Genomic DNA, 19982 nt, shown 5'->3' on the forward strand with positions numbered 1-19982 from the left:
AAAAACTTTGATAAGTTTCCATCCTGGGTAGATATCTTCCTTTTGACAAAGAATAGATACCGGTTAAGTTGACTCTGCCATGCTACTGTGAGCCAAAACAAGAAAAATAAGCAACGCAGGAGCACCTCTCCTGTTCTCAGACTGCAGGAGCTCAGTGTCTGGTAATGTGAACAGATGAGGCCAGCTTCTTTCTCTTGGGTAGTGGCAGCTGCCTGAGTAGGAGGATGCTGTGAAAAGAGCCAATGTACTAGTGTTCGAGAGGAAACACAATGCTGGTGCCAGCTGCCAGGGTGACTTAGTTCTATCCTTTTGTGAAGACCATTCTCAGTAAGACTTCCATCAGAGAACTTCATTGCCCAAGTACGTAACAGCAGTAATTCATCTTGGGGTTGGAAATTCCAGCTAACAGATACATTCAGGCAGATTCTCTATAGCAGTATACTTTTGGACTTCTATCTCACTCTCCTTTCTGGCTAATCTAAGGATAACTCTTGGTTCTGTACTCCATATTGTGACTGTATGTAGATAAAAGTCAGGGGCCAGCATAATTTCTGTGCTATCTGATCTCACCAATGTAGTTCCAATAATTGGAACCACACTTGATTTTGGTAGTTCTTCTGGCCATATATTGACAATTTCATACTTAGAAAGCACAGTATTTGACATTTAGTGTAGGGAAGACCACTAAGGTTGGGAGCCTGTGATACATGGTGTAGATTTCCCTACAAGGATGGCAGAATTCACTTGCTTTCCAAGTAAGTGTTGGAATAATAAAGTAAAATGTGTTCGAGGCGATTTTCCACTTTCTTTTCTATTAGGTTCAGTATATGTAGTTTAATGTGGAGGTCCTTGATCTACTTATACTTGAGCTTTATACAAGAAGATAAATATGGATCAAGTTGCATTCTTTTACATGTAGACCTCCACTTAAAACAGCACCATTTATTGAAGATGCTTTATTTTATACACTGTATAGTTTGGGATTTTTTGTCAAAGATCAAGTGTCTGTAGATGTGTACATTTATTTCTGGGTCCTCAATTCTATTCCATTAGTTGACCAGTCTGTCTCTGTACCAATACCATGTAGCTTTTACCACTATTCCTCGAAAACAAAGCTTGAGGTCAGGGATGGTGATTTCCTTAGAAGTTCCTTTATTGTTGAGAAGATTTTTTACTATCCTGCAATTTTTGATTTCCATATGAAATTGTGAATTATTCTTTCCATGTCTATGAAGAATAGTGATGGAATTTTGATAGGTGTTGCATTGAATCCTTTTGGTAGGATGGCCATTTTTACTATGTTAATCCTACAATACAATACAATACAATACAATACAATACAATACAATACAATACAATACAATATATGAGTGTGGGAAATATTCCCATGTTCTGAGGTCTTCAGGTTTTTTCTTGAGAGTCTTGGCATTCTTATTACACATATCTTTCATTTGTTTGGCTAGTGTTACACTGAGATATTTTATTTTATTTGTGATTATTGTGAAAGGTGTTTATTTCCCTATTTTTTTCTCAGTCCATTTATCGTCTGTATAAAGGAAGGCTATTAATATTTTTGAGTTAGTTTTGTATCCAACCACTTTGCTGAAGTTGTTTATCAGCTGTAGAAGTTCTCTTGATAAATTTTGGGATCCCTTAGGTATACTATAATATCTTCTGCAGATAGTGATTTCTTGATTCTTTCCATTCCAATTTGTATCCCCTTCAATCCCCTTTTGTTGTCTTAATGCTCTAGCTAGAACTTCAAGAGAGTGGGTGTCCTTGTCCATAATTTCAGTGGGATTCTTGATGGTGCTCTTCATTTAATTTAGTATTGGCTGTTGATTTTCTGTATATTGCTTCTATTATGTTTAGGTATTGTCCTTGAATTTCTGATCTCTCCAAGACTTTTTGCATGAAGGGGTGTTTGATTTTGCCCGAATCTCATGAGATGATAATGTGAATTTTTCTTTGAGTTTGTTTATGTATTGAATTATGTTAATGAATTTTCATCCCTGCAACCCTGGAAAATGCCTACTGAATAATGGTGAATGATCATTTGGAAGTGTTTGTGAATTTGGTTTGCAAAAATTTTATTTAGTATTTTTGCATTGATATTCATAAATGAAATTGGCTTGAAGTTCTTTTGTTGTTGGGTCTTTGTGTAGTTTAGGTATCAGAGTAACTGTGGCTTCATAGGATGATTTAATTAGTGTTCCTTCTGTTACTATCTTATGGAATAGTTTGAAGAGTATTGATGTTAGAACCTCTTTGAAAGTCTGATAGATTTCTGCACTAAAATCATATGTCCATGGGCTTTTGGGGTTGGGAGGTTTTATATGACTGCTTTTATTTCTTTAAGAGTTATGGGACTGCTTAGGTAGTTTACCTGCTCTTGGTCTAAACTTGGTATGTGGTATCTTTCTAGAAAATCTTTATTTTGTCTATATTTTCAGCTTTCTTGAGTATAGGTATTTGTAGTAGGATCTAATGATTTTTTTTAATTTCCTCAGTTTATGTTCTTTTGTCTCCATTTTTTTCATTTCCAATGTTGTTAATAACTTTCTCTATGCCCTCACTTTGGTCTGACTAAGAGTTTATCTATCTTGTTGATTTTCTCAAAAACAAGCTCTTCATTTTGTTGATTCTTTGTATAATTCTCTTTGCTTATACTTGGCTGATTTCTACATTGAGTTTGATTATTGTCTGCAATTTAATCCACTCAGGTGTGTTTGATTCTTTTTGTTCTAGAGGTTTCAGGTGTGCTGTTAAGTTGTTAGTGTAGGATCTCTTCAATTTATTTATAAGGACACTTAGTGCTATGAATTTTCCTCTTAGCACCGCTTTTATTGGGTCCCATTTAATTGGGTCATATCCACTGAATTGCAAAACATCCTTAATTTCTTTCTTTATTTCTTCCCTAACAAAGTATTCATTGAGTAGAGAGTTGTTCAGCTTCCATGAGCATGTGGGATTTCTGTTATTTTTGCTGTTATTGAAGACCAGCCTTAACTCATGGTGATCAGATAGGATGCATGGGATTATTTCAATCTTCTATCAGTTGAGACTTGTTTTGTGACTACCTTATGTGGTCAGATTTTTATGAGGTACTGAGAAGGTATTAGGGTGAAATGTTCCATGTATGTTAATTAAAATCATTTGTTCATAACTTCTGTCAGTTTCACTGTGTTTCTGTTTAGTTTCTGTTTTAATGACTCGTCCATTGGTGAAATTGTGGTATTGAAGTTTCCCACTATTATTATGTGAGGTTCAATGTGTATTTTGAGCTTAATCAAAAGTTTCTATTTTGAATGTGGGTGCCTTTGCATTTAGGCATAGATGTTCAGAATTGAGAATTCATCTTGGTTGATTTTTTTCTTCTTATGAGTATGAAGTATCCTTTTCTATATCTCTTGATAACTTTTTGTTGAAAGTCTCTTTTATTGCTTGTTGAAATGTTTAATCCAGCTTGTTTCTTGGGATCATTTGCTTGGAAAACTTTTTTACAACCTTTCACTCTGAAGTAGTGTTTGTCTTTGTCACTGAGGTGTCTTTTTTTTGTGTGTGTGTCTGTGTGCAGCAAAATGCTGTAACCTGCTTGTGTATCCAGTCTGTTCGCCTAGGTCTCTTTATTGAGCAATTGACTCTATTGATAATGAGAGATATAAAAAACATAGATTTTGGTTCTTGTTATTTTGTTGTTGGAAGTAATATTATGTGTGTGTGATTATCTTCTTTTGTTTTTCTTGTGATATGATTAATTTCTTGTGTTTCATTGGGTTTAGATAAACTCCTCATTTTACAGTTTTTCTTTTAGAATCATTTGTAGGGCTGAATTGGTAGACAGATATAATTTAAATTTGGTTTTGCAATTGAATATATTTATTTCCACATCTATGATGATTGAGAGTGTTGCTGGGTATAATAGCCTTGGCTGGAATTTGTGATCTCTTATGGTCTGCATGTCATCTCTCCAGAATCTTCTGGCTTTTAGAGTCTCTGCTGAGAAGTCTATTGTATTCCTTATAGGTCTGCCTTTATATGTTACTTGGCATTTTTCTTATTGCTTTAAATATTATTTGTTCTGTGCATTTAGTGCTTTGATTATTATGTGACTAGAGGATTTTTTTCTGGTCCAACTTATTTGGTGTTCCGTGGGCTTCTAGTATGTTTATGGTGATTTTTTTTTTTTTTAGGATGGGGAAGTTTTTTTTTACAATTTTGTTGAAGATATTTTCTGGTGCTTTGAGCTGGAAATCTTTGGTCTCCTTTGTTCCTATCATTTTTGAGTTTAGTCTTTTCATTGTGTCCTAAATTTCCTGGATGTTTTTGGTTTAGGAGCTTTTTAAACTTTGTGTTTTGTTTGATGGTCATATCAATATCTTCTACACCTGAAATTCTTCTGTTCTCTTTTCTCTCTTGTATTCTGCTAGTGATGCTCATGTTTGTAGTTCATGTTCTCTTTCCTAGGTTTTCCATCTCCCGGGTTGCCTCCATTTCTGATTTCTTTATTTTTATACTTCATTTTTAATGTACTGGACTGTTTTGTTCAATGTGTTCACCTGTTGGTAATTTTATGTATTTTTTAAAAAAGATATTTATTTATTTTATGTATATGAGTAAACTATAGTTGTCTTCAGACACAATAGAAGATGGTATCAGATCCCATTACAGATGGTTGTGAGCCACAAGGTAGTTGCTGGAAATTGAACTCAGGACCTGTAGAAGAGTAGTCAGTGAGTGCTCTTAATCACTCTTTGCCTGTGTTTTCCAGAATTTCTTTAAGTGAGTTATTTATATCCTCCTTAAAAACCTCTATTATCTTTATAAGATGAGATTTTAAGTCTGCATCATAACTTTTGGGTATGTTAGGGTATTCAGGGCTTCCTGTAATGGGAGAGCTAGGTCTTGATGGTGCTTACTTGCTTTGGGTTCTTTCAATTATGTTCTTGTGCTTGCCTCTCACCATCTGGTTATCTGTGATATTAACTAGCCTGTTTGTCTCTGTGTGAAGTGTGCCTCCTTGGAGGCAAGTGGAGCTCTGTGATCTGGCTTACAGCAGGACTCCTGGTAGACAGTGCTGTCTTTGGTTGGGGAATGGGGGCTCCTATGTCCTTGGTTAGTTCAGTCCTCCTCTGTCCCTGCTTAGTGCAGATATCTTGGAAGACAGAGAGGGTGTGGGATGTGGAGGAGGAGTGGTCATGCAAATCAGCCCCCAGAGGAGGTGTAGACATGAAGAGATATGGAGGTCAAACAGAGGGAAGGTATCCTGTGTCCAGAGGCTCTGTGTGGGTCCCAGCTGGGGTAATTGTTTGGGTAGGGGTCCCACCTGTGTCCTTGGTTACAGTAGATCTCCTAGGAGATCTACAGGCTGTGGGGTAGGGAGAAGTGCAGACAGTTCCATCTGCCCCAGCAGAGGTGCAGACCAGAAACTTATAATATTTTAAAATTTATCTCAATGATCTTTGAGAAAGCTAAGAAGAAATTTTGTCCCATGGAATAATTTCTATTTCATAGAAAATATAATCTTGTGAAGTAGATGACAATCACAGGTAATATAGATCAAAGAACAATGAAAGATGAAGAAATACATAATCAAGGTAGAAAATTGACTATATCCTGTCAGCCAATGTAAAAAAATGTATAATTTACTAGTCTTATTTAGAAAACAGAGAATGGAATCATATTTATTTACAAAGAATAGAACATATTATTAAAATTAAACTCAAACAATTCCTTATCATGTTGATTTCTGGCCTTAAGAAAACAGATGAATATTACCCAATATAATTTTCCTGTCTCATATTTATTATAATGATAGTAATATAAAATATTATTTCTTCACATCACCTTGTAGATTGCAGTGTTCTCCATGGAGGGAGCTAGTGTACAGTAACAATTCAGGAGATAGTTTAGTCTGAAAACATCTGAAAAGAGACATTCACTTAACACAGAATGCCAAAACAGCCGATGAAGCCCAAAACGGTCCCAGTAAAACTGCAATGTAAGGTGACCCAGACACAGGGTGCTACATATCTTTCAGACTTAAGTTGATAGGGACTTCTCAGAAGCACGTTTCTCTAGAAATAAAGTTCTGCATTAAATAAAACACAAAGAAAGTGAAGACAATAAAATCTAGGTAGCTAGGCACTCTGTTCCCATGATTTCTAGGCAATAAGTGCCTTTTCTTGTAAGAAAATATTATACAATCTTTTATGGACATCTTTCTTTGATGTAAAATATAGTACCTTGAACATTCACCCATCACTTTCAAAAGGAACAATTAGGAACGAGTTGGAACTAGATTAAATATAAAACCTAAAACAATAATTTTTTTTCTTTTCTCTTCCTCCTCTTTTTATTCCAAACTTCAAAAAATATTGTTTTTCATAAAGAAATATACAATGAAGAAATATACAATAAAAATGTAATGGATCTTAATATATAAAGAGGATACACAAGTAAAAAAAATGGTCTGAATGTAGTGTGCTATCTTCAATATAACAGGACTGACTTTGTCACTTTGTAACCTTTATACATGTCCTTTTCTGTGGTCTTTTACCATAACTCATTCAGTGTGGTCTAGATCCCCTCTGTCTGTTGTCTCATTTGCTGTATTTGTTCTTTAGAATCTATTAATTACAAGTTGGTTTTTTAAATGAGATTCACTGTATTTTGTAACACTTTATTTAAGGAGGAACCTATGTCAGCATCAGATCAAGGGAAACACATTAGGGATCGTGTAGACAGTGATATACATTGTCTAATATATAATCAATGTATAACAGTTAAGGAACGTTTTATCCTTATTAAGCAAACATTTTTTGCATACACCGCCTTCTCTTTATCTTTCTGTGCCTTTATTATTTGTTTGACTTTAAGCAATTCTGCCTGGATAGCCTTATCTCCTGGGGCTGTATCTTCTTAGCCTTCTTAAGATCAGCCAGTGCTTGATCACATCCTTTTAGTCCTTGCCATCCTTGTGCTTTTCGGTATTGTGCTTTCGTATTTCAAGAACCTCCAAGCAACTGACAATTGCCCCCTGTCAATTTGACATCTTCAATTTACAAGCACCAGTATTTACCACATAGCCTAAGGCTATAGGTTGCAATCTGGATATATCTGATTTCTCAGTTACTGCCTTTGAACTTCCCACATACCTTAAAAACCTTCGCATAGTTTTTAATAGCCGTCTCCCAGTTCTGAGACTTGAAAAAAGTATTTCCAATGTTTGTTAAGTCTTCAGATATTAATAAAACTTTATCCACATCTTTTAGATCTATATCTGCATCCTCAGGGAAATCTGGACGACTGTCACCAGAGTCATCTTTGAGGAATATTCTCCAGTCATCCCCTTCTTTCAGTTCTTTACATTCTGCAGTAACACACAGTCTGGCAGGCTTTCACCACTCTGACATTCTCAAGCATCCTTGCCACACCTAGTCTTTTTATTACTTGACCAAATATCGCATGTTTCTCATCCAAATGAGGAGTTGAAACTGTTGGGATAAAGAACTAAGAGCCATTTATATTGGAGCCTGCATTTGCCATGCTCAGTAAACTCTCCCAGTCATGCTTATAATGACAATTCTCATTTTCAAATTTTTCACCACAAATACTTTCTCCTCCATTCTGATTTGAGAAGTCTCCACCCAGAATCATAAATGTCTTAATAATTCAGTGAAAAAGACATCCTTTCAAATGGAGAGGTTTTCCAGTTGTGGATCCAGTGTCTTTTTCTCCTGTACACAATGCATGAAAATTTTCTGCAGTTTTGGGAACAATATCTGCAAATAGTTTTAAAACAATTCATTCAACTCGCTCCCTGCCAATGTCCATGTCAAAGAAGACTATCATGTTCTTGAAATTGGAGGGCTTGGCAGCTGGGTATGGGTGAGACATCTTCACTGTGGGCACTGGAAAGCATGACATGAATGCCTCATCGCAAGAGAGGCTCGAATTCTACCCTGATTACAAGTTTTAATTTTTTTTTTGTAGACATCAAAATCCTTGAGTGCTCATTTCCCTTATATACAGTACTCCATAAACATATTCCTTTATATTTTAAATTGTTTGCAATCATTTAAAGTACCTTATTCAATACAGATGCTAGTATACTATTATGTAGGTTTACATTTTTTAAAGCCCACTTTTAATAAGGGTTTTCAAATTCTTCACTCCCCTTCTGGCCTCCAAACATAGGTGAGAAAAGATGGTAAGTAGGACAAGGGGATATGGTCTTGATTAGAAGTCCTTTGGGGCATATCCAATCTCTATTGTCAGGATACTAGCAATCCAGTTCAGTAGTGTCAGGATATTGAACATGAATCACTAGTAGGGGCATGATCTTACAAAAACCACCAGGTCTTTACCAAGAATGCAAGATTTCTCCAAAGTTTAGAAATTAGTAGCTCTATAGCACATAAATAGTCCTAAGGACAGAAGTCACGTGGTCATTTCCGTCATTGCAGAAAAGGTCTGTAACAAAACTCAACATTCCTTTATAGTTTATATTCCTAAAAAAATTAGTGATAAAAGGCAAATACCATAATATAAAAAGGATATATATATATATACACATATATATATGAATATATATGAATGTATGTAAGAATATATATGAACTTCATAAACCTATAATTGCATATTTAGTTGGAAAAGTGATAGCTTCTTTTCTAAAATCCAGAAAGGAATAAGGATGCCAACTCCACTCTTATTCAGTATTCTGTTCAGTTATGATCAGTGTAACAAGGCAAGAGTGAGCACTAGGAGCGACACAAATGGGAAAGAAAAAGTTCAAGTCATCTCAATTGATGGACAATGCAACTTCTTAGAACTGGTAAACACTTTAGTCAAATTAGCATTATATAAACTCAACATACAGCATACAATGACTATTTGAGGTACCAAAAATAAACTTATAGAGATGCACTTACTGAGAAAGAAATCTTGAAAAATTCCCATTCACAGTAACTTTAAAAGATACCTAAGGAAAAAAAAACTTAACAAAGGAAGTAAAGGACCTCGACTGTGAAAACATTAAGATGCTGAAAAACAAATGAACAATCACAAACATCAAGACTCTTGTAAGTAAAAAGCTGCCCCATGTCCATCGACTGACAGAATTGATGTGAAAATGATCATGTTACTGAAAGCTGTCTACATTTTCATCAAAATTCTCATTAAAATATCAATCGTTTAAAGAACTATAAAGTGATCTGAAGCAGAAATCCCTATGCTAGAGGCATCACCAGAGCTGATCTCAAACAGATTTAGTAACCAAAATGGCATGATACATGTATTACAGCAATGGGGTGTTATAGAACTTCCGGGAAAGCTAATATATGGTGATACCTACCTTATTTATTTATTTTTTTGCAAAGATATTCAAAGCATGTCGTGGATACACTACAACTTCTTCAAGAAATGCTTCTGGGAAAACTGGATTTCCATGCATAGCACAATAAAATGACTCTCATGTAGCTAACCCGGTGCAAAGATCACATCAGTATTGATCAAAGATATTACTATTGCTAAAGGAAAACAGATGTAAAACACTGATATCCATTAAGAGGCACAGCTTCCTGCAAAGGACTCTGATGGCAAGAGAAATCATCTCTGCCTTTGACAAACTAGGTGATATGAAACTGAAAAGCACAGTAAATGGCAGATAGTGGCACTGTCATCCAGGATACCTGGCCTGGGGCTGAGGTAACCTCAGGAGCCACCAACTTCATGCCTGAGCTGGTACTGCCACTATGTGAAGTTAGACGAGGTCCCTCAACACCATTGCCTTCAGTCAGAGCCATCAACACAGGCTTGGTTTCAGGACCCTCATGGGCAGCAGGAAGGACTCCAATAGCAGCTTCTGTCTCTTCTTCCTTGATAATGGCCATACCAGGCAGGGGTAAGACACCATTGGCTCCTGGTGGCACAGTCCCAGCCTGACCAGCAGCTGCTACAGCAGTAATACTCTCAATAACAATCAGATTGTAGTCCTCAGTGGTGCTTCCAGGAAAGACCTTGAAGACTGGTGGCTGGTTGTCAGAGGTGAGACCCAGATCCAGGTCCTCAAGGCTCACAAGTGGCACTTTCTTCACGAAGCCACCTACCTCTCCCTCACCAGGGCAGGACCACTTCTTTCCTGATACTTGTGGCTCTGCACTTGAGTACGGGGAGGAGAGGAATGGAGTTGCTCACTCTGCCATGTGCTCCCTGATCTAAAAAAGGAAGATGGGAGCCTTAGTCTGGATGGAGAAGATAGCACTGGTGTAGTAGCTAAACTCTCACCAGCCAACCAGCAGAAATGTAAGCATGTCCTGCTGCCCTTTTCTGCTGTAAACCGTACCGCCTCTTACATCAGCTGGATACCGACTCTACAGTCTCCGTGGAGCAGCCTGGTGGTACCCAAGACCTGACATTGATCCATGCTCGCCTCCAAAGGAAGCTGTCACCTCCTTATAGCTCCTCCCCAGGAGTTTGCCCAAGATGTGGGCCACATGTTCAAACAGTTTAAAAGCTGACTGAGGACAAGGCAGAAGATGTTCAGTCCATCATCGGTCTGCAGTGCTTCTTTGAGACACTTATGAATGATGCCTTTGGTGACACCAAGTTTTCTGTTGTGCTGGTAGAACCACCAACAGTGAACCTTCCCAGTGCTGGCCTGAGTTCTCAGGAGCTGTCTGGTCGTGATGATGGCCACTGAAGCTGGCACTCTTGTGGTCAGCTCAGTCCAGCTCTGGCCTCTCTATTTTCAACCCACGCCTTGTCCTTCTTCCTCTGGTGGACTGACTCCTGTTCTTGTTGGTCCTGTCCCTCAGCCTGTCCTCACAAAATGGTTTTTATTTCTGTAGATTTAATAAAAACTTTACGAGTCGAAAGAAAGAAAGAAAGAAAGAAAAACAGACAGACACAGTAAGCAAAAACAAGTATTAAAGAACATGCAAAGGGGGACAGACTCCTTTCAACTGAATATATTCCTGAGGACTTTTTAAAATAAAGAGGTAAAGGTGCATCCACACACCTCATATTGGAAACTAACAACAGACCAAAGAAGAACTCGGTGAAGTAATGGAGATTTGTTAAGGAAGTGGAAAATCTCAAAGGCTGCTGCACCATTGAATAGCCAGGGATGTCTCTTAGAGATTCCTAAACAACAGCAACAAAGTGGCAACTTCAGAAGTCTGTCTTTTCCAGGAAGTGAGACTAGTCAGAGATTCACCTCTTTCCAGACATTGTTGATTGCTTCCATAACTTTGGGGATGTGTCTTGTGAATCCTGTTAGTTTCACATTCTGAAAGTTCAGAGGTTTCTTTGCCTCCTAAGCCTCAGGAACCTCCCTCATCCTTCCAGCAAGGAAGGTTTTAGTTTGAAGGAAATTACATATCAGATAATTAATGTATTAATATCTAGAATACATATTACATATAATATATAATGTATTACATATTACACGTTAATTATATGTTATATGTTACTGAAAAATTGAATAAAATAAAATTTGAATTATGCAATGAAAAGGAAAGGTAATGAAATAAAGTCGTTGGGGAAAATAATCTGTACAATGATTATGGAAATAGTATGTAGAGTTCTCTAGAAACTACAAATAAACTTGCATATGACCCAGATATAACATTCTTGGTGATACACCCAAAGGAATTAAAGTCAACATAGCACTGAGGTATTTGCTTATTCATACACATTACCATATTAATCACAATGCTTATAATATACCACCAGCCTAGATACTTGTTAGAAGATGAATGCAAAAAATAAAAATAAAAATATATGTTCATATATCTATATATGTATTAAAATACATTATTATATGTGTGTATATAAATAATGGAAGTTTGTTCATCTGTAAAGAAAAATGAATTATGACAATTGTAGGATAATCAACAGGACTGAATATTATTGTAGTCAGTGTAATAAACCAGATACATAAAGACAAATGCCATTGTTTGATTTAATTTGTATAATAGACATTTACATATATGTGATTATATATTTATGTTTCTCTATATAAATATATACTTGTGCATATACACATATAATTTATATGTCATGAAATTTAAAATTATATTGGGAGATTAGCAGGAAAGACCATTAGTGGAAGGAGAAAGAGAAAAGAATGTCGTGTCTCTTAAATACAGAAAAGAGCCTGGGCAAAGAGCAACACTACAGGCGAGAAGTTAGGACAGTTTACAATATCAATAACATATGAAGTGGCATGAATAAATCCGTTACTTTATATGATAGCCTGATAAATGTTTTTACATGATAGAAAAAAAATCTATTCCTAGTTAAGGAGAATTGAAGCAGCTTAGCAATTATACCAGTGGTACTGAACATTCCTAGTGCTACAGCCTTTTAATACATTTCTTCATGGGTGACCCCAACCATAAAATTATTTCATTGCTATTTCATAACTGTAATTTTCTACTGTTATTAATCATAGTGTAAATAGCTAATATGCAGGATATCTGATATGTGACCTCTGTGAAAGTGACATTTGACTAACAAAGGGGTCATGACCCACAGGATAAGAATGATTTTGTCTAAACAATCTACAGATTCAATGCAATCCCCATCAAAATTCCAACCCAATTCTTCATAGAGCTGGAAAAGGCAATGTGCAATTTCATCTGGAATAACAAAAGACCTAGAATAGCGAAATCCATCCTCAACAACAAAAAACATCTGTAGGAATCACTATCCCTGACCTCAAGCTATATTACAAGGCAATTGTGCTAAAAACTGAATGGTACTGGTACAGAGACAGGCACGTGGATCAATGGAATAGAATAGAAGATTCAGAAATGAGCCCTCACATATGTGGTCACTTGATTTTTGACAAAGGTGCTGTAAACATTCAATGGAAAAAAAACAGCCTATTCAACAAATGGTGTTGGTCCAACTGGCACTCAGCATGCAGAAGAATGAAAAGAGACCCTTTCTTATCTCCTTGTACAAAGCTCAAGTGCAAGTAGATCAAAGATCTCCACATTAAACAGGTACACTGAAACTATTAGATGAGAAAGTAGGGAAAACCTTAGAACACATAGGAACAGGAGAAAATTTCCTGAACAGAACACCAATGGCTCGTGCTCTAAGGTCAAAGACTAACAAATGGGACTTAATGAGATTGCAAAGTTTTTGTAAGGCTAAGGACACTCAAGAAAACAAAACGGCAGCCAACAGAATGGGAAAAGATCTTTACCAACCCCACATCAGATAGAGGCTTAATATCCAAGGTATACAAAGAACTCAAAAAGCTAGACACCAGAGAATCAAACAACCCTATTAAAAAATGGGGTACAGAGCTAAACAAAAAGTTCTCAGTTGAGAAATATCGAATGGCTGAGAAGCATCTAAGGAAGTGCTCAACATCATTAGCCATCAGGGACATGCAAATTAAAACAACCCTAAAATTCTACCTCACACCTATCAGAATGCCTCAGATAAAAATTCAGATGACAGCAGATGCTGGTGCGGATGCGGAGGAAGAGGAACACTTCTCCATTGTTGGTGGGGTTGTAAACTGGTACAACCACTCTGGAAATCAGTCTGGCAGTTCCTCAGAAAATTGGACATAGTCCTACCTGAAGACCCAGCTATTCCACTTCTGGGCTTATACCCTAGAAAAGCTCCAACATACAACAAAGACACATGCACCACAATGTTCATAGCAGCCCTATTTATAATAGCCAGAGGCTGGAAAGAACCCAGATGTCCTTCAGTAGATGAATGGATTCATAAATTGTAGTACATTTGCACAATGGACTACTACTCAACTATCAGAAACAATGACTTTATGAAATTCTTAGGAAAATGGATGCATCTAGAGAATATCACCTGAGTGAGGTAACCCAGTCACAAAGAACATACATAATATGCAGTCACTGATCATTGGATACTAACCCCAGAAAGCTCTGAACACCCCAGAAACAACTCCCAGGGTATATGAAGTTCAAGCAAAAAAAAAAAAAAAAAAGAAAGAAAGAAAGAAAGAAAAAGAAAGAAAATGAAAAACCATTATGCTTAATCTTTACACACTAAGAAAACTTTGACGAATTTCAGGTTACATCTTGTTTTACATGTACTTTATGCTCATTGTAACTAGTAAGATCTTAATGCACACTATCAAACCTTTAAAAAAAACCAATACTGACAAAAATGTATTCATATACTTTTATGCAAAAAATGCTTAAAATCTTTGCTTTCTAAAATAAAGTTGTTCAATTAAAAAACAGAATGCTTTGGTCTTATTCTTATAATAAGAGAGGAAATGATGGGAGGTTTTGTGCTGTGGATAAACATTAGTAAAGGAACATTACAGACAAGTTCTGTTAGGGTATGGTGGATTCCCATCAGGGAAGTCAGTGTGCTTTCTCCTGTCCTACAGGTTTGCATTTAGAATTGGAGTGCATGGCAGAGTTTCTTCATTGTAAAATTGTCATAGGATTTTTTTTTGCTGGATTTCTCAGCACCCATAAATAGTTTCACCAGAATGAAAAGTGCACATTCATTTTACTGAGGAGCAGAAAGAGCCCTTGCCTAGTGTTGAGCTCATTTTCAATGTTCTGTAAACCCAGAGCTGTAGAAATGAAAGCCTGTTAAATTTGCTTTTATGTGTCAGAACACAACAGGATGGAAATGTCAGCTGATAATATGAGAAGGTAGAGTGCACAGGGCATGTCTCAGTGAGTTTGATGAAAATGCCATACAGGAGACTGATAGTAATTGGGTTTTATCAATGATTTAATGACGTCTATGGCCCCTGAAGAAATGCAGGAAGGATCTGTGTAATAAGCCATGCCTTTGTCTCTTTTACACCACCCCAAGAGTTGCACTATTCTGACTGCTATGAAAGTCTTCTGAATTGCGTACTACTGGAAAAGTTTTCTCTCCAGATGTCTAGAGATTATTCACTGCCCATTTATAGTGTTGAGTACATTGTCAGTTTATATAGTAATTAAGCCAGTTAACATCTTTTTTATTGTTGGAATTAAATTATGTTTCTTTTTTTATTTGATATTCTCTGTATTTACATTTCAGATGTTATCCCCTTTCTGCCAATCCCACCCATCTTCTTTCTCCTATTGCCTCCATGAAGGCCCTTTCTCTAGCTCCTTCACTGAGGTCCCCGTATTTAGTCCAACGGTTAGCTGCAAGCATAGCATGGGTTACTCATAAGCAACTAAATCACCAAAAAGTCGACAATACCAGATGTGAACTGCATTCCCAGAATTTCCCACATAACATGTAGGACACTCTAAGAATATTCTCTTACTTCCAACAATTGATTTTGCAAGTCTTGGGACTTTCTTGTGTGTTTTATAATCTTGTTAAGTTTTGTGAGCTTCTTGTGATTTGTGAGCTTTCCCCTTCCAAGATGGGATGTTTCAGTGAGTAGGAAATGGCCACACACACAAAAAACTCAAAGGTTTCCTAAATAGAGCTTGGAGTACATTTATCTATGTTATTCATGAGAATATAATACATTAAGTGAGAGTGAATGAATACCTACCATGAAGAGTTTATCTAAGATTTCAAGAAAATATAAAAAATGATACCTGGCAATGCAATACTAAATAAATGTTAATTATTATTATTGGTGGTGGTAATTCTTTAACTGCAGAACAAACTAATTCATCTAGGCTTTTCTTTGATAATATTCAGTAAATTCTTAATATTAAAAACTGAAGTAGATGTGTTAAAAACAATATTTCTCTCATATTCTTAATTTTTACATTAAAATTTATTTTTATTATTATTACAACTATTATTGTGTATGTATCTATGTGTGTGTGATATATGTGTTGACGTGTATATGATGTGATATGTGTGTGTTGATGTGTATATGATGTGATATGTATGTGTTGATGTGTATATGATGTGTTTCTCTTTGTGAGCATAAGTGCACGTGACTGGAGTACCAACAGAGGCCAGAAGATGGTGTCAGATCCCTTACAGGTAGGATTACAGGCAGTCGTAAGCTGCCTAGAGATAGAAATGGACTTTGAGTTCTCTGGAAGAACAATACTGGCTCTTAACAACTGAGCTCTGTCTCCAGTCCCTTCCCCTATTTTGCATTTTCTCACAATTTTACTGTATTTAACTATTTCCTTTGTTTGTCCTCACAGAAAGTACAAGTTCCACTTGGCACTTTTTTGTAGCTGAAGAGATAATATTATAAAGATATTGTGCTTTTAGCCATTTTCACCTAAGACTTTCATAACACAGAATACGAAAGGAGTTTCAGTATTTATTGCCTTATTGTTTTCTTTCTAAGCATTAAATATTATCATATGAGAGTCACTTATGAAGAGGAAAGGTAATAGAGATCTGAGATCCTACCTTTTCATATTATTTGAAAACCTTATTTGAGGATTTAATTATTTTTATTTTATTATTGCATGTTTGCATCCCAGCTCCAGCTTCACCTTCTGCCTCTCCTCCCAGTTTCCACGTCCCCTCCGCCCCATTTCCCTTTAGGAAAGGGCGTTTCTCCTACTCACTTACAAGGGATATTTTCTGTAATGAATAATGATGCTACAATTCATAGGCCCAGAGAAGTTAAGTAACAAGGAATGCTCAAAGGGGACTCATGAATCTCCCTGAGGGGAGAACGATGAAATAGAATAGGTTCTTGTGGAGCATCTTTGTCATGTAGCCCAGATGCTGAGGTACATGGCAGAAGAGGAGGGGACAAACCACGACGGCTACGTTAAAGGTCCCCAAAGTAGACACTTTCAATGCTACATTATTTTCACCTCATTTATTGGGAATCCGTAGAAATGATACTTCAAAAGAAGGAAATCTGTTTTTATTTTTACCTTTCCCATCAGAACTGTTCCACTTCTACTATGTTTTGTGCGATTGACATTCTATAAATGCACCAATACTATTTAAGGATTACTTTTCATGAAAATTTTCATTGTTGTGTAAAGCTGTTGAATGCTTGTCAAATAGTTACCAAGTACTTACTTTGCAACTAATTACTGTCTTTTGCATTATGTTTTGAGGGCCTTTAGTAAACAATTTTGTGGCTCATATATTTTACCAATCTGGGTATTTGTGGCTAAAGTTTCAGTAAGAGAAACTTGATGGCTGAGATGTTTTTAATGAATAAACTTATAATCATTTTATTTAGAGACTCAGTGACAATACTATGCTGTCATCTTGTAAGCATATTTCTGGAAATAAAATTAAATCATAATATTTATTATAATATTTTGCTAAAGATTATTTAAATGAGTGACACTCTCAATATAAAGCATAGAAAATATCATTTTTTCTGCTCTTTATATTTTTAAATTAGGAAGTCTATTATAACAGACCTTTAAATGAATGGGATATTTTTTTAAAAAAGCATTATCTTCATTCCCTGCATACACTGATTTATATGGTGGCTCATGAGATTATAGGGAACAGCTTTCAGCTTATCTGAAATAAAAAATGGTTTGCATTTATTTAAAAGTATCAGACAGATACATTTAGAATAAATCCAATATGTCTTCTCTGAAGCCTGATTCATAGAACCATGTGGCTGAACTCAAGTGATATCTGTGTGTAAGTTTATGCTCTCAAAGAAGTTATCACAGTACATAGTTTATTAACAAAAAAAGAGCAGTCCTGAAAGGTGTGAGGTTATTTTTTAGTGTATATGTGTATTCTATATTTGATATAACACTTAGACTTGACCTTTCATTAAAAGTTTTTCTCTGCCCTTTTAGAATATGTGTATCCTTATGCCGCTTTATCTTCTAAATAAACTTTAAAGATTATTTAAGTAAAATCTGTCTGTTCACCTGGTGAAGACTGATTGACAGTGTTTGTGATTAACGCTACAAAGTGGGTTCGTAGTTATATTGACTGGCATACTCTCACTACCCTGTAATTATCAAGAAGCTTGGCTTTAAAAGAGAACTTGAAGTAATCTGATCAGTTTATATGGTTGGATTTCTGTTAACTCAATAAAAGTCCACTATTCTCTCACTTTAAAAAGTTGCTTGTGGACGTCAGCAGAAGCGGGGAACATGCTGTGTAATCACTAAGACCCGGAGTTGCTTTTGGCTTCTAAAATGTCAGATTACCTAAGTGCGGACCAGCGGATAAACAGGACGAGAAGGGCGACAAGCCTATCCGGGCTCTGCATGAAGGGATATTGCCTTGTTGAAAATTTATGGCCAGAGTATACTCGCGGTAGATCAAACAAATTGAAAATGACATTCAATAACTTCTCAAAAAAATTAATGAGCTCACTGGTATTAAAGGGTCCGACACTGGGCTGGCACCTCCAGCCCTCTGGAATTTGGCTGCAGAGAAACAAACACTTCAGAGTGAACAGCCGTTACAGGATGCAAAATGCACAAAGATAATCAATGCTGATTTGGGGGACCCAAAATACGTCATCAACGTGAAGCAGTTTGCTAGGTTCGAGGTGGATCTCAGGGATCAGGTGGCACCTACTGACTTTGAGGAAGGGATGAGAGTTTGTGTGGGCAGAAATAAATACCAAATTCCCATTAGACTACATCCTAAAATTGACCCAACAGTTACCATGATGCAGGTGGAAGAAGAACCTGACCGCACATATAGTGATGTTGGTGGTTTTAAGGAGCAGACTGAGAAATTGCAAGAAGTAGTTGAATCCCCTCTACTCTATCCAAAGAGGCCTGTTAACCTTGGAATAGAGCTTCCGAACGGTGAGCTGCTGTTTGGGCCACCAGGTACAGGCTAGACACTGTGCAAGGGCAGTTGCTAATCGGACTGACGCTTGCTTCATTCGAGTTATTGGGTCTGAGCTCATACAGACGGTGACGGTACTCAAATGGTTCGTGAGCTTTTTTAAATAGCCAGAACAAAAAAGTCTGCCTTGTTTTCTTTGATGAAGTTGATGCCATTGGAAGGACTTGGTTTGACGATGGCACTGGGAGTGACAATGAATTGCAGAGAACGGTGTTGTGACTCATCAGTCAGTTGGATGGTTTTGATCCTCCAGGCAACATCAAAGGGCTCAAGGCCACTAACCGGCCCGATACCCTGGATCCAGCACCGATGGGCCAGGGAGATTGGACAGAAAGATTGAGTTCAGCTTACCTGACTTAGAGGGTCGAACGCACATCTTTAAGATTCATGCTCGTTCAATGAGTGTGGAAAGAGACATTCAATTTGAGCAGTTAGTCTGCCTGGTCCAAACAGTACTGGAGTGGAGATTAAAAGTGTTTGCACAGAAAACGCTGGTATGTTTGCAATCCGAGCACGGAGGAAAATTTGCTAGAGAGAAGGACTTCTTAGAAGCTGTAAATAAGGGCATCAAGTCTTACGCCAAATTCAGCGCTTCCCACTACGTGACATACAATTGAGTCCCAGAGGCTTTGAGGGAAAGAACTTCGTGCATTCTCATAACTTCTTGTCATCTCAAAAATAAAAGATTTTAAAACTGGTGTGGGGTGTTTGTATTTAAGCACATCTTTTAAAATGGCAGAACTGTATAATAGAGAAAAGTCTTTAAACTTATCCTGACTCTTTCTAATTAGAAAGACGATAGTTGGGTTGGAGTATAGTGGGGGAGGGGTGAAGAGATAGATCTATTGGAGAAATGTCAGAGAGTTGTGGCATTAAGGACCCTTCTGTAGAGACAGGGTCTGGAAAGGAAGTAGATAAAGCCAGTCAACATGTAGAAGTGACAGACAGCTCCCCATTTCAGACAACAGAGTTGGGCTACTATTAGGACCATAACAAAGCCAAATAGTTAAACTGTGTTACAGTTACAGTCAATTCTAAACATCGCTTCCGGTCACATCCTCATTTTCTGGACTTGATCTGTTTCACATTAGCACATACATTATTATTATTTCTTTAACACAACCTCAAAGTGGATAAAGAGTCTTTGATACTCAAATAGTTTTGGAACTGCACAGAAATATTTTAATTCACCAGTAGGAAGAAGAAGTAAAATGCCTTCTATTTTCTAA

At 36.7% G+C, this 19982-nt stretch overlaps 4 pseudogenes across 4 annotated transcripts; 2 read left to right on the top strand and 2 right to left on the bottom strand.

Moving 5' to 3' along the window:
- Positions 1-6771: 6771 nt before the first annotated feature.
- Positions 6772-7899, bottom strand: LOC308423376 (peptidyl-prolyl cis-trans isomerase D-like; annotated as a pseudogene). The gene has a single exon. The product of its transcript is annotated as a peptidyl-prolyl cis-trans isomerase D-like (transcript).
- Positions 7900-9609: 1710 nt separating this feature from the next.
- On the bottom strand, positions 9610-10172 carry LOC308423377 (transcription intermediary factor 1-beta-like; annotated as a pseudogene). The gene has a single exon. The product of its transcript is annotated as a transcription intermediary factor 1-beta-like (transcript).
- A 3-nt stretch (positions 10173-10175) lies between these two features.
- On the top strand, positions 10176-10862 carry LOC308423378 (transcription intermediary factor 1-beta-like; annotated as a pseudogene). The gene has a single exon. The product of its transcript is annotated as a transcription intermediary factor 1-beta-like (transcript).
- A 7224-nt stretch (positions 10863-18086) lies between these two features.
- On the top strand, positions 18087-19370 carry LOC308423478 (26S proteasome regulatory subunit 7-like; annotated as a pseudogene). Its single transcript has one exon. The product of its transcript is annotated as a 26S proteasome regulatory subunit 7-like (transcript).
- The last annotated feature ends 612 nt before the right edge of the window (positions 19371-19982 follow it).

This window comes from Micromys minutus (assembly GCF_963924665.1).
Source record: "Micromys minutus genome assembly, chromosome: 8".
In the NCBI taxonomy this organism is placed as follows: domain Eukaryota; kingdom Metazoa; phylum Chordata; class Mammalia; order Rodentia; family Muridae; genus Micromys; species Micromys minutus.